Source organism: Euprymna scolopes, chromosome 45, assembly GCF_053919585.1.
Source record: "Euprymna scolopes isolate OS-2025 chromosome 45, ASM5391958v1, whole genome shotgun sequence".
Classification (NCBI taxonomy): Eukaryota; Metazoa; Mollusca; class Cephalopoda; order Sepiida; family Sepiolidae; genus Euprymna; species Euprymna scolopes.
Window position 1 is genome coordinate 4,164,848 of NC_136526.1, and position 13,848 is coordinate 4,178,695.

A 13,848-nucleotide genomic window follows, 5' to 3' on the forward strand; every position below is an offset into this window, starting at 1 on the left:
CAGAACACCAGAATTGATTGGCCAAATACAGAATTGCTCGAATAATAATTTGCGAAGGACTGAAGATGCAGAAGATTTGTGCAAATGTAATAGTCACACACTATTTGACCAAGATAGACACCAAGGGCCTCCTTAAAACTTGCTCGCTGTGATCTATGGTTACTCCCTTAGCTCAAGGAATACTCGTTATGAAAGAGGCTGTATCGAGGGTCATTGATACGTTCACACAAGAGGACTTCTCTGGAGCCTTCCGGAAATTGTTGGAACGGTACAATAAGTGGGTTGCAACTGGAGGAGATTACTTCGAAGGGAACTTCCGATGGTTCCTCAAAGCCTTTCTCCCCCAGGGGTGTTTCTAATAATTGGGGCCTTATCTAATTTGTTCTCGTCGGTTGGCAAGCTGCTCTTCGACGGAAATGACGTGATTTCTTAATTTCCGCTTTTTGGCTCTCACCTCTTTAAGAGTGCTCCCCTCCGCCCCATTCGCTATCCGATAAGTGTGCTCTGGGTGTCACCTCTTCAGATGTGGCAAAAACACAGAAGTGTGACAACGGTCTATCTGATATATATAAACTAACATGCGGACGAAGTCACGTAATGACCGACAATCATTTTTTTTTTTAAATCTTACATTAAAAAAATCAATACGCAATCTTCACTTGCAAACTCCATCGTCACGATATCTTGTCAGCTAAACAGACACTGTCTTCTTTGACCCACTCGAGTCCGACCGAATAAGGTTCGATGGGGTCATCTGGCAGAGCGTAAATGTCCGGAGACACACGCGGCGGGTTAAGATTTTTAAAGGTCAAGTCACGACCTTCTTGACGTCAGTAATCAGATTCGCTACCCGGCTATGGAAAGATCGTGCCCCCTAAACGTGACCGGCCAGTTCAAATGGTTTTGGAAACACTCGACGCTTAACGAAATGGGTTTGTCACGGGTTGCAAGGAAGTAGGACGGACACTGTCCGGAGATATCTCTACGGCTGTTATAAAAACATGGCAGAGGTGTTCGGGCACTTATCGTTTGCAGATTTTTAAAGTTGAAGTCTTTTCGAGTTGGTCTTTTATAATTTTGGACAGTCGCCAAAAAGTTGAAGTTTCTAAAATGACAGGGATATGGTAAACTATTGATGGCCCACTGACAAAAAAATAAATAAATAAATAAATAATAATTTTTCTATTGTAATTAATTTGGAGTCCGTGATTAGGCTCATTTCGGTTTAAAGAAATAATGGATAGCCCTTGTAAACGTGAATACGTCTTAAATTTAGAGTAAAGCGAGGGTTTCAAAATATCCATTACTAACTTTTCTCTGCTCTATCGTTATTTTCATGGCAAGTGCTCGACCGAGCTCCAATCTGATCCCTTCTTCTGCGCAAAAATATTCACAATAAAACTCATTTTGCGACAACCACTGTTAATAGTTTCCCTTGTTCTTCTGTCTCGTTATTTTCACGTGTCTTTAATATATTTTATTAATTATTTGTTCACACACACACACACACTCACTCACACATACACACATATATTATGTCAGCCCATTTAAGAAAATCATTTCTTACCGTTGAACACTCTCAGTTGAATTTAGTCGGTCAATTTAGCTCTTATGCGGAGATCATCGTATAATGATTAGATCACTCTGACTTACGTAAAAAAACATTTAAATATAAAATGCTTTATTTCAACGTTATTTCACGCGTTTAATGGTAGCCGGTTGGATACGGTTTTTGCTAATCAAGCCAGAGATGGCTTGTGTTGCCGAGTTCGAACCTGTCGACTAGTGTTAATCGTGACACCCTGCAGTCAAGATTCCCGAAAGGATGAAACACTAGTGTCTGTAGGTATTTTATAATTATAGTAAATATATATATATATATGTGTGTGTGTGTGTGTGTGTGTGTGTGTGTGTGTGTGTGTGTGTGTGTGTGTGTGTTGTGTCTGCACAAATAATTAACAAGAACACGAAAGTAAAGGTATACAATAATATATTAGGCAGTAAAGTTATATACATATTTACATGTCTTCAAATATACTTCAGTTGGAGATATTCCGGCAGGTGGCGTGTTGCATGACTTACTGGAGGCAGCATAAGCGTCTTGTCTATTTGGCGGTCGTTGCAAAACTCCCCCGGTATTGGTGATTGACACCTTTACATACCTCACTCACCCACCTATGTTAATTAGTGGGAGTCTCCCTAACAATATATATATATATATATATATATATGTGTGTGTGTGTGTGTGTGTGTGTGTGTGTGTGTGTGTGTGTGTGTGTGTGTGTGTGTGTGTAGATAGATAGATAGATAGATAGATAGATAGATAGATAGATAGATAAATAGCTAGTTTGTGTGTGTGTGTTTGTGTGTGTCTGCGTGTGTGTGTGTGTATCTGGTTTTGTGGCCTGGTTCGAATTTCCCGACCGGTATTAATCGTGTCGCCCTGCACTGATGATTACCATCTGTAGGTATTATAAAATTATTATTGTAATAATTATGTCAGCCCCTTTAAGAAACTCAGTTCTCAATTTTGAGTGGGTGATATTCGCACCTCCCGACCGGTAATAATCGTGTCACCATGCACTGATGATTCCCGAAAGGATGAAACACTAGTATCTGTAGGTATTAAAAATAAATTATTACTGTAATAATTATATATAACGATGGAAAGATTCCAATATTTTTCCCGATACCAATATAATTACCGATTCCGTACTAAATTCCCGATTCCGATACAATTAATGATTCCAATTCCGATTCTTTATAAATCTTTAAATATTTAACTATAGAGTCGTTATTTCCCTCCTCTAATCGTAAAAACACATGATTTTTTCACAAACGTAAAAAAAAAAATACACTTGTGCTGGACTTTATTATTTTAACATTTCTACCAGTTGTGAAAGATTTTGTTTCTAAAAAAAACAAATATGATAAAAAAATATTAAAAGAATCGTTTTTGGCATCTGAAAATGGGCACAAATTTCCCGATTCCGAAATCGGTTCTGATTTCGATTAATCGTTTCAACACTAATATATATATATATATATATATATATATATATATATATATATATATATATATATATATATATATATATATATATATGCAAAGGTAAGCTAACCAGGTTAATAACGAGGTTAATACAAGAGTGCTCACCGCGGAAGTAAAGCAAGTTACACTTTCAATTTGTCTTTACATAAGCAGTAATTTGTTGCTACACAGTCATGAGCATGTTTCGGTCTCCTACTATTTGGTAATTAGAGCCCTCTTTAGGCAACAACGTTTATATTCAAAAGCGAAATTCAAAGTTGATTTTCGTATTTCATTATGAATTCCACTTTTGAATATAAGCGTTGTTTCCTGATGAGGTCTCTAGTTACTGAACACTAGAAAACCGAAACATGCTCATGACTGTGTAGCAACAAATTACTGCTTATCTAAAGACAAATTGAAAGTATATATATATGTATATGTATATATATGTATATATATTATATATATAATATAAATATATATATATATATATATATATATATATATATATATATAGTCATCCACCTGCTGTTTAGAAAATGTATTTATATATCATTACAACATTGCAAGAAAGAAGAAAAGAAAAAAAAAGGAAAACATTATACTGAGGGATGGAGTTTGGCCTCTGAAATATATTTGTGATGAATTTCAAACAAGTAAAATATTTGTTTATTTTCCTAATATTACGTTATGATTTGGCTTTCAAGCGCACTTGATGCGTATTTTATTTTATTCAAATTAAATCAAAGTTTCTATAATGGAACTCACACTCTAGCATATATATATATATATATATATATATATATATATATATATATATATATATATATATATATATATATTGACATCTACATACAGTACACCTTTCCCCAGCTGTGGATCGAAATTACAATCGTGGTATTGACATTCGGCAACTCTCACCAACAGGCCACAAATCAGTGCCGTAAATATTTCTCCTCGAGTGTGTATTAAATCCATACTCGTCCGTCGCAACAGTGCTCTAACCATCAGCTTGTTTACAAACAAATTAATAGTGGGCTTCGCTTAATAGTTTAAATACGCGTCGGGTGAAAATATATTTACAAAGTGCTCAACCCAAAGACGGGGAGGCTTTAATTGGCATCCACATAAAGTACTGTTCCGTTGTATCACAACTCATCAGTGCGACTAGACATACACATTTCACCAGCCGTGGATCGAACCTACAACCGTCGCATTCACAGTCGACATATATATATATATATATATATATATATATATATATATATATATATATATATATATATATATATATATATATATATATATATAATAAAATAAAATAAAATAAAATGAAAATTACAATTGAATTTACCAAAATGATCCAAGATGGTAAAATTAAAGTATATTATAAATATTAAAGAATTAATATTTATAAAGTTATCTCAGCCAGATGTAAAAGCTCGATAAAACCAAATATGAAATAGAGCTTATAATATGAGCAAACAGTTTATAAAATATGTTAAAAAACACTTTGAAATGAGTTAAAAACATATTTAATCTGAAAAGGAAACACTAGATAAATGGATAGTCCTTAATCCGCGGAGTTTCAAAGAAATACTCTCCTTCTCATCAGAGGGTAGGAATTAGCAAAATGCGGGATCGGATTTTGCATGCAGAAGTATTTGATGAAACAACAAGTAAGTTAAAGATCTTACTTGAAAACAAAATAAGTTAAGCAGAGGGAATATGGTAAAGAAAAAGGTGATTACACATGAATGGATAGTCTGGTGGATTTACTATTAATAAAATTGGGAAAAAGAGAAAGAAATAAGATTTAAGCAGTTTAAAAAAGAGACACATTACTGGGTTGAATACGGGGTCATCTAGTTCTTAAGTTTTGGAAGAGTTAAAGGTTCAGTTGATATTTATTCTAATTTTCGAAATGGTTGTAGAATTTGTTTGTGTCGTTTTTCTTTCGTGGGATTTTTCTCCGGATGCGTAGTCATTATTAGGTATATACATTAGAATTGAAATGATTTAGGAAAAAATAAGATGATACTGGAAATTGTTTGCTTAGAATAAATTAGAATTTTAGAGAGGGGACCAAACTAACAATTACGTACGCGGGTATTTTTGAGAAGTTTTACAGATTTTCTTTTTTAATAATTTGTTTTTTGTATATATTTTTTTAAGTCAATAAATATTTTTTCGCAAGAAGAGTAACTTGCTGGGAAAGCATTAAAGATGTCCCGTTAGAAGAATAAGATGGACCCTGTGAAAATTGAAGGCTTGAATAAAAGCTGGTCGCACGTGACGATTCCAAGCAGGAGCTAAGACTTGCCCTAATTAATTAGAGACAGGCGTGGAGAGGATACGAGAATCCTTAAGGGTAGCAGTAACAACAGGACTTGTCCTTTGTTTTACTACGCTTTCTCTCCCTTTAGCTCTTCCATCATCTCTTAGTAACATGACCGACAAAGTCAACCTCCTTCGTTCTCTGACTCCTACTTGCATCTCGAGTCTATACATCAAAACTTTTTCTTTGTTACCAGGCAAATTCCATTGTCAATTGTTTATTAAACTTGAATTCCTAAATCTATTTTATTACATAGATATCTCAGTAATATTTTATTCATAAACGTTCTTAAATCGAAGTTAAAATTCCTCCGTTAGATTTTGAACATAAATATTTTAGCGAAACATTCCTTTCCTTTAAAACATTCTCTCTTCTTTTAAACAAAAGTTTACAAATCAATAATAATAATCGTTCAGACCTTTAGCTGAAGTAGATTGACAATATTTTGCTGGAATTGCAAGCTATGTGCAATTGTGTTCATCTTGGTGTAAATTTTAGTGTCGTCTGCATAGATTTTAATGTCACAACAAACAGCCTCTGTAAAAGCGTTTATGAAAATCAAAAACAGCCTTGAGTAATCCCACTTGCCACATCCATCCAAGAAGGCTTGAATTAATTTAGTACAGCGCATTGCTGTTTATTGAGTAGAAAGGAATTAATCTAATCTAGTGCGCCACAACATAACACAGATACTACACTGTGATCATAGCCATAACAATAATGCAAAAGTAGAGTCCGCAATTAAGATTATTAATATCGCCTGAAGAGATCTCTAGTTATTTGTGACTGGTTGTTCAGAACATGCTCATGAATGTGAGGCGACATTTAATGTAAAAACAAAAAAAAACGTATATCTTGCTCTATTTCGATATTGAGCACTCTTGTATTAACGTTGTTAAACCTTGCTTCACCTCTGGAAAATCTTTGCATTCCTTGTCGAAAAACAAATTTGTTTTAAATTTATAATTTACTGAATTTAATTCGAAAATAAAGAATAAATGTTTAAATTTCAACAGTATTCCTCGTGGTTAACGATGGCCGAATGGATTTGGTCCTTGCTAATGAAGTCAGAAATTGCTTCGTTGCCGGGTTCGAATCTATCGACCGGTGTTAATCATGACACCCTCCACTGATGATTCCCAAAAGGATGAAACACTACTGTCTGTAAATAATAATGGCAGCCCCTTTAAGAAACTCGTTTCTTATCGTTGAGAATTTTACAGTTGAAATAAAAAGTCGGTCAATTTAGCTCTTAAGTGCGGATCATCATATAATGATTAGATCACTCTGACTGACGTTAAACAGCATTTAAAAATAAATGTTTAAATTTCAACAGTATTTCTCGTGGTTAACGATGGACGAATGGATTTGGTCCTCGCTAAGGAAGTCAGAAATTGCTCCGTTGCCGGGTTCGAATCTATCGACCGGTGTTAATCATGACACCTTACACTGATGATTCCCGAAAGGATGAAACACTACTGCCTGTGGGTATTTAATAATTATATAGTAAATAATTATGTCGGCCGCTTTAAGAAACTCGTTTCTTATCGTTGAGCACTTTACAGATGAAATGAAATCGGTCAAATTTGCTCGTATGCGCAGATCATCATATAATGATTAGATCACTCTGACAGACGTTAAAAACATTAAAAAATGATTAACAGTTAACGGTCGGCGAATTGATTTGTTCCTTGCTAACGGAATTAGGAGTGGCTTCGTTAACACCCTGCACTGATGATTCCCGAAAAGATGATACACTAGTGTCTGTAGATATTTAATAGTTATTATAGTAAATATATATATATAATTTTAAAATCAAAATCTGTAAACTATAAATCTAAAACAATCAGTTTGTAATATAATCCCCCATTGAGGAGCGTTAGAACTACGCTGAGGTAGCTTTGTATTCCTGGGTGACACCAGATAACCCAAGGATTTAAGATAGAGAAGATAAATATATATTTTTTATTTCATGTCAAAATAGATATTGTTTGAAACCAGAGAAATATATTTTTTACGGCTAAAAGTTGATGACAGGAAATTTCACTTATAACATTGTCTGGCCTTAAATGAACCCAAGGTCGGATGTCAGAATTGACATCTGACCTTGAAAATCGTGAGAATGAGTGATTCAGATTTCAGGTATGGGAATGGTGCCCACCCAGGGACCTGGGGCTTAGGATTTCGTGGAGATTTCGTGGCGAAATCTTATTGGCTGGACAGAGTTTCCATCCCATCCACATACCATACTATATATACGACTGTCGTGCGAAAATTAGAGAGTGGAGCGTTTCAGATCAGTTAGAGTTGGGAGTTGAAGCAGATTGCTTGTTGAATCCGAGAAGAGACGTGATCCCTCCCCACCTCATCCATCCGTCTTTCGCTGTCTGTAAAAAGATTTGAGACTTTGAAAAGAACTTACAAAATCTGATTGAGAATTGTAAAAACATTTTTGTACATAATTTTGTGAAAATTAAGCTTCTGTAGATAGACTACAATTGTTTGTCTTTCTTCTTGCCTGCAGCTTCGATATTCGCTTTCAGCATATCAGATTACATGTAACAACCTTAGAGAAGTCTAGACGACACGAGCCAAGAATTCAGATAGACAAGAGTCCTTAACCACCTTCTCGAGTGAGGTGTTACAGTTCCCTCTGAACCAAAGTACACTAGGTTTGCAACAACAGATTCCACATATTATTATGTCTGGAGTATTACCCACTATGTAACTTTTGAACGCCATCTTACACACATTTATTCGTTATAATAAAACCCTACATAAAATCCTAGGGGCAACATCATCACAGTCACACCCATCTATAATGAAAGTAGTTTCTATTTTCCCCTCTAAATAAAAAGTACTCCTACACCTCCCAGTCACCATCAGGAGCTATTTCATCATTTTGGCTCATATACTTATATACATGACATAATCTTTCCTTTTCCCGATTCCAAAAATTATGATTTCTCCCTTCTCACATTCCACCAAATCTTAAAACTGAATTGGCTGAAACCTGACTATTCATTCATTCCAGAATGTAAATCCTCGTACAAAAACGAACGCCCTAGATATTTACAAACATGGCTTCCCTCTATCCAAGAGGCAATCGTTTAAAATAAAATTCCCCAATTACGAGCATGTTGAAAAGCCAAGACTTCAGGTATTTTTACATTAAATATACTGTATATGTTAACTTTTTTTAGCTACATCTTTTGTGCTTGCATACACCGTGCATACTGTTTCCGACACGAAGTATATTTAATATAAAAGTGAAAACAATCTTGGCTTATTGTTGTATAGTCGGGGGTTTCATATTAAGAGATAAGATGGGAACATTCATATTAATGAGGGGGAGAAGAGAGAGGAGAGAGACATAGCACTTATAGCGAGGAGAGGGTGATCAGTTCTGATAACACAGAAGAGGGGAAATTCATTGCTTATGATGGAGAGGAGGGAGCATTACTTAGGATGGGTATAACAAAGTTCATTAATAACGATGAGCGGGAACAAAGTTCATATAAGATGATTGCACATTACCTTCAATTTGGTAGAAAGGCGACACGAAGACGGCAGTTACAAAAATATGAGATGTTCTTTTATTGCATTTGACCGGTCGAAATGAGGATGATATCCAGGAATTCAAACTTGTTCCTACATGTTTAAAACGTTCTCCCTTCGCTTCTAAAGGGAGACCCTCCTCTGACCATGCCAGCTCTGTCTCCGTCCGTTTTCTAATTACGATTGATTGACATTCTTTCTTAATGCACTGATTAAAAAAAAAATTAAACAATCGATTACGCGATTATTAAAGTGGAGACCCGGCTTTTGTGTGATTTGAGAGCCTTTAATATAAATACTGGAACCATAAGGTGAAAGCGGGTTTGAACATTAAAAAGAAAAACCATTTGCCGTACCCGTAAAAAAATTCGATGCAACTGGTTCAATCCTTAATGCTCTTAAAACTGGTCGACTCAAAACAGTCTCCACAGAGAATAATAAGCAACGTGTTCCCAATGTATTTGATCAAGGTCTTAAAAAAAATCCACCAGAAGATCTTTTATGAAATTGAGCATACCGCAAACTTCTATTAGGCGAATCAGAACATAAATTGCGTTGAAACCTTATAAACCACTTATCAAGGCCCAGGAGCCACTCGGGGATAAGGGTTATTGTGTGTACACTAATCAGTGGGATAGTATCGTAGTAATAGTTAGCATTGGGGATTTGATAAAGTGTCATTACTTAAGAGGGCGGTTCATCAGGAATTTGTTTGTGTTGGACTTGAAGACATCCAAGTTGAATTCTGGGGGGGGGGAACAGTCAAGCGGCAGAGAGTTCCACAACCGTGCAGTTCTGAGAAAGAAGCTTTGTTCATGGAATCTACGTTTTGATTTAGGCACGGATAAAGAGTGGGGAAAATTATTGACAGTGGTTTCAGCTAATCAGGTGTTTTTCGTGAAAGATTGGCGAGGGGGGGCAGAGAATGGAGCTCAGACGAGCATTTGCCATGGAAATAACGATAAACGATAGACAGGCTCGCAACGTCTCTTCTGTGGGAGAGAGGTTGCAGGGAAGAGAAAGGGTCATCCCCCATCAAGCCACGAAGTCTATTTTGTACTCTGTCAAGGCAGGATAGAGTGTTTTTAGCAGCTCCTGCCCAGATGTGGCAGCAGTACTCCATCCTTGGACGTACTTGGCTTTTATACAGATAGAGAATTGCATCATTAGTGAGATATCTTCTGGAGCGGTAGAAGGATCCCACAGTTTTACCAGCGACCTTGGCCACAGACTTGATGTACGTGTTGCATTTCAGATCAGGAGTAAAGGTCAAACTCAGAAGCTTATCAAAACATGGTGCCTCCCCTAGACGAGAGCCATTCATTTCAATCGATGCCAGATGGGGATCAGAGCGTTTATGATGTAAAGATAGGAGCTTGGTCTTAGATGCATTAAAGGTAACCAGCCACCTCTTCCCCCACTGTACCACGCGCTCAAGATCTGAGGGGAGAAAACCAGAGAGATCGTTGCCATTTACAGCCTTTGATGTGTTGCCATAGATAGTCGTGTCAAATTATCCGGTCATGTCAATAGTCCGGTTGGATCACTGAAGGTAAGCAACGATGAACCTGGTCAGTACTAAATGGGTGACCAATTGGAGCTTCCAGGTGCCGCATGTGCTCTCCGCTTATCTCGGCATTGTTTCCAGTCATCCTGGACTTATCCTTGCCACTCGACTCAAACGGTGCCGATTCAGGAGAGGTGTGGTTGGAGATTGCGCAAACCTTACCTAACAATCACATGTGCGGCTGCCCCTACAGGGGTTATTTGTTGTTTTTCTTTTACAAAGGAGTCACCACTTATCAATGCCCGGAGGCCACTCGAGGATAAGAGTTAATGGGTATACATTAGTCAATGTGATTATAGCGTAGTAGTAATTTTGTGAATTTTGTTATTACTAAAGGGAACGGTTCATCAAGTTTACGTTGGATTTGAAGATAATCAAATTCTAGTCAGCTGGAAAGCAGGAAAACGGAAGAGAATTCCACAGGCGTTCAATTCTAAGAAAGAAACTTTGTTCATGGACTCTATGTTTTGGTTTAGGTATAGATAAAGGGTGTGGAAAATTATTGATAGTGGTTTTGGTTAGACGAGTGTTTCTTGTGAAAGTTTGGCTAGGAGGGATCATCGGTTGAAGTTCAGACGAGCACTTGCCATGAAAATAACGATAAATAGAGACAGGCTCGCAACGTCTCTTCTGTGGGAAAGAGGTTGCAGGGAAGAGAAAAGGGCGTCCCCCACTAGGCTACGAAGTCTATTTTGAACTCTGTCAAGGCAGGATAAGCTGCTTCTTGTAGTTCCTGCCCAGATGTGGCCGTACCTGGCTGGTAGAGAGTTGCATCAGGAGTGAAATATCTGCTGGAGCAGTAAAAGGATCCTACCATTTTTCCAGCGAGCTTGGAAATGGATTAGATATACGTGTTCCATTTCAGATCAGGAGTAAAGGTCAAGCCAAGAAGCGTGTCCATTCTTGAAGCTTCCCCAAGACGAGATCCATTCATTTCAATTGATTAGAGATAGGCATCAGAACGTTGATGATATAAAGATAGAAGTTTGGTTTTAGATGCATTAAAAGTAACCAGACACTGTTTTCCCCATCGTTCCACATGCTCAAGATCAGAGGAGAGAGAATCGGAGAGGACTTGGTCGTTTACGGTCTTTGAAGTGCTGCCATAGACTGTAGTGTCGTCAGCATAAATGTCTACGAATGATGTAAGGATGTGATTTGGAAGATCGTTGATGTGGATAACAGTGAAGAGGTGAAATTTTGCTGCTAAGCGAGTTTGTCGGAAGTATGTACTTCGAGGGGAAACAAGTGCAAGGAGTTCATGAGCTAACACTTATCATTCAGTGGCCTTCGAAATGTACCAATAAGGGCTGATACAATTTTCAGTCCACGACGGTATCCTGATTTACCAACCTCACCTCTTGTAGTGGAGGTGACGTTAATTGCAATTAAGATTCCCAGATAAATCTGCCAGAAGATAGTAATTATGAGCATGTTGCGCCCGGGGGTGGGAATGAGGAAGGGAGAGAGGGTGGGCGAGAGGATATGGAGAGAGAAAGAGTCAATTTATGAGGCTTTTTCCGGTGTCCCCGAAGTGTCGGCGTTAACACCCGATGCAGGTCGACGGGTCACGCAGAGATAACGTTGTACCAATCGACTTCGTTGTTCTCAAGCGGACAATTCCCCCGCACACTTGTTTCGGTTTTAGAAAGAGTTGCTAACACCTGCAAATAAAATCTTCCGAGCGGATAGATAGATAGAAAAAGAGAGACAGATAGATAGAGAGAGAGAGATAAAGAAATAGAAAGAGAAACATAGATAGATCGATAGAGAGAGAAAGATAGAGAGATAGAGAGATATATAGATAGATAAAGAGATAGATAGAGAGAAAGAAAGAGATAGAGAGATAGAAGGATATATAAATGGAGAGAGAAATAGATATAGAAAGATAGAGAGAGGGAGAGAGAAAGTAAAGTGGGATAGATAGAAGGAAAGATGAATGGAGAGATAGATAGAGAGAGAGATAGAGAGAGATAGAGGGAGAGAGGGAGAGAGAGAAAGATATACGTGCACACATACATACATATAAAGAAAAAGAGAGAGTGATAGAGAGAGAGGGGAGAGAAAGATAGATAGATAGATAGATAGATAGATAGATAGATAGATAGATAGATAATTAGAGAGGCAGAAAAAGAGAGATAGACAGACAGAGAAACATAGATAGAGAGAGAAGGGGAGATAGATAGATAGATAGATAGATAGATAGATAGATAGATAGATAGATAGATAGATAGAAGGATAGATAGATGCAGAGAGATAGAGATAAATAGATAGACATTGAGATAGAGAGATAGATAGATATAGAGATTTATATTACATAGGCATCACCACTTATCAAGGCCAAGAGGCCACTCGAGGATGAAAGTTAAAGAGTGTGTAGTAGAAATTGGACGATATAGTAATCGTTAGTAATGGAGATTCGGTAAATTTGTTAACTTATATGGAACGGCTCATCAAAAACTTGTTTACGTTAGACTTGAAGACGACCATATTGTAGTCAGCCGGAAAGCAGGAAAACGGAAGACAATTCCACAGGCGTGCAGTTCTAAGAAAGAAACTTTGTTCATGGAATCTACGTTTAGGTTTAGGCATAGATAAAGAGTGTGGGGAATTATTGATAGTGTTTTCAGCTAGACAAGTGTTTCTTGTGAAAGTTTGGCGAGGGGGAACCATAGACTGAAGCTCAGTCGAACACTTTCCATGAAAATAACGATAAAGCAGAGACAAACTCGCAACATCTCTTCTGTGAGATAGAGGTTGCAGCGAAAAGAAAAGGATATCTCCTACAAGATTATGAAGTCTATTTTGAACTCTGTCAAGGTAGGACAAGTCCTTTCTAGCAGCTCCTGCCTAGATGTGGCAACAGTACTCCATCCTTGGATGTACCTGGCTCTTATATAGATAGCATCAGCAGTGAGATATCTACTGGATCGATAGAAGAGAACGTTTAAACAGTTTTGTAAGTATGGGCGCTAGTTCTGGTTGAAGTTTTTTGAGTACTATAATTGGAATACCGTCAGGGCCGGTTGCTTTACTGGAATCAAGGTTTTTGATTAGCTTGGCAACATCACGTACAGATATATGTATATCACATAGCGTGCTTTCTGATACAGGAAGAAATATTGGGGGTTGGCGGCCTTGGTTGCAAAGGTTAAAATTAGCTGCAAAGTTCTTGGCAAAGAGTTTGGCTTTGTCTGATGCTGATGACATTACCTCAGGTCCATTGATGAGAGTTGGAATAGAGCACACGCTTCTGTTCAGGATTCTGTTTGCTATTTGCCAAAACTGGTGGGAACTAAGCCGTTGCTCAGCTACTTTGGACTTAACGGACTGAGCATACAACTCTCTTGC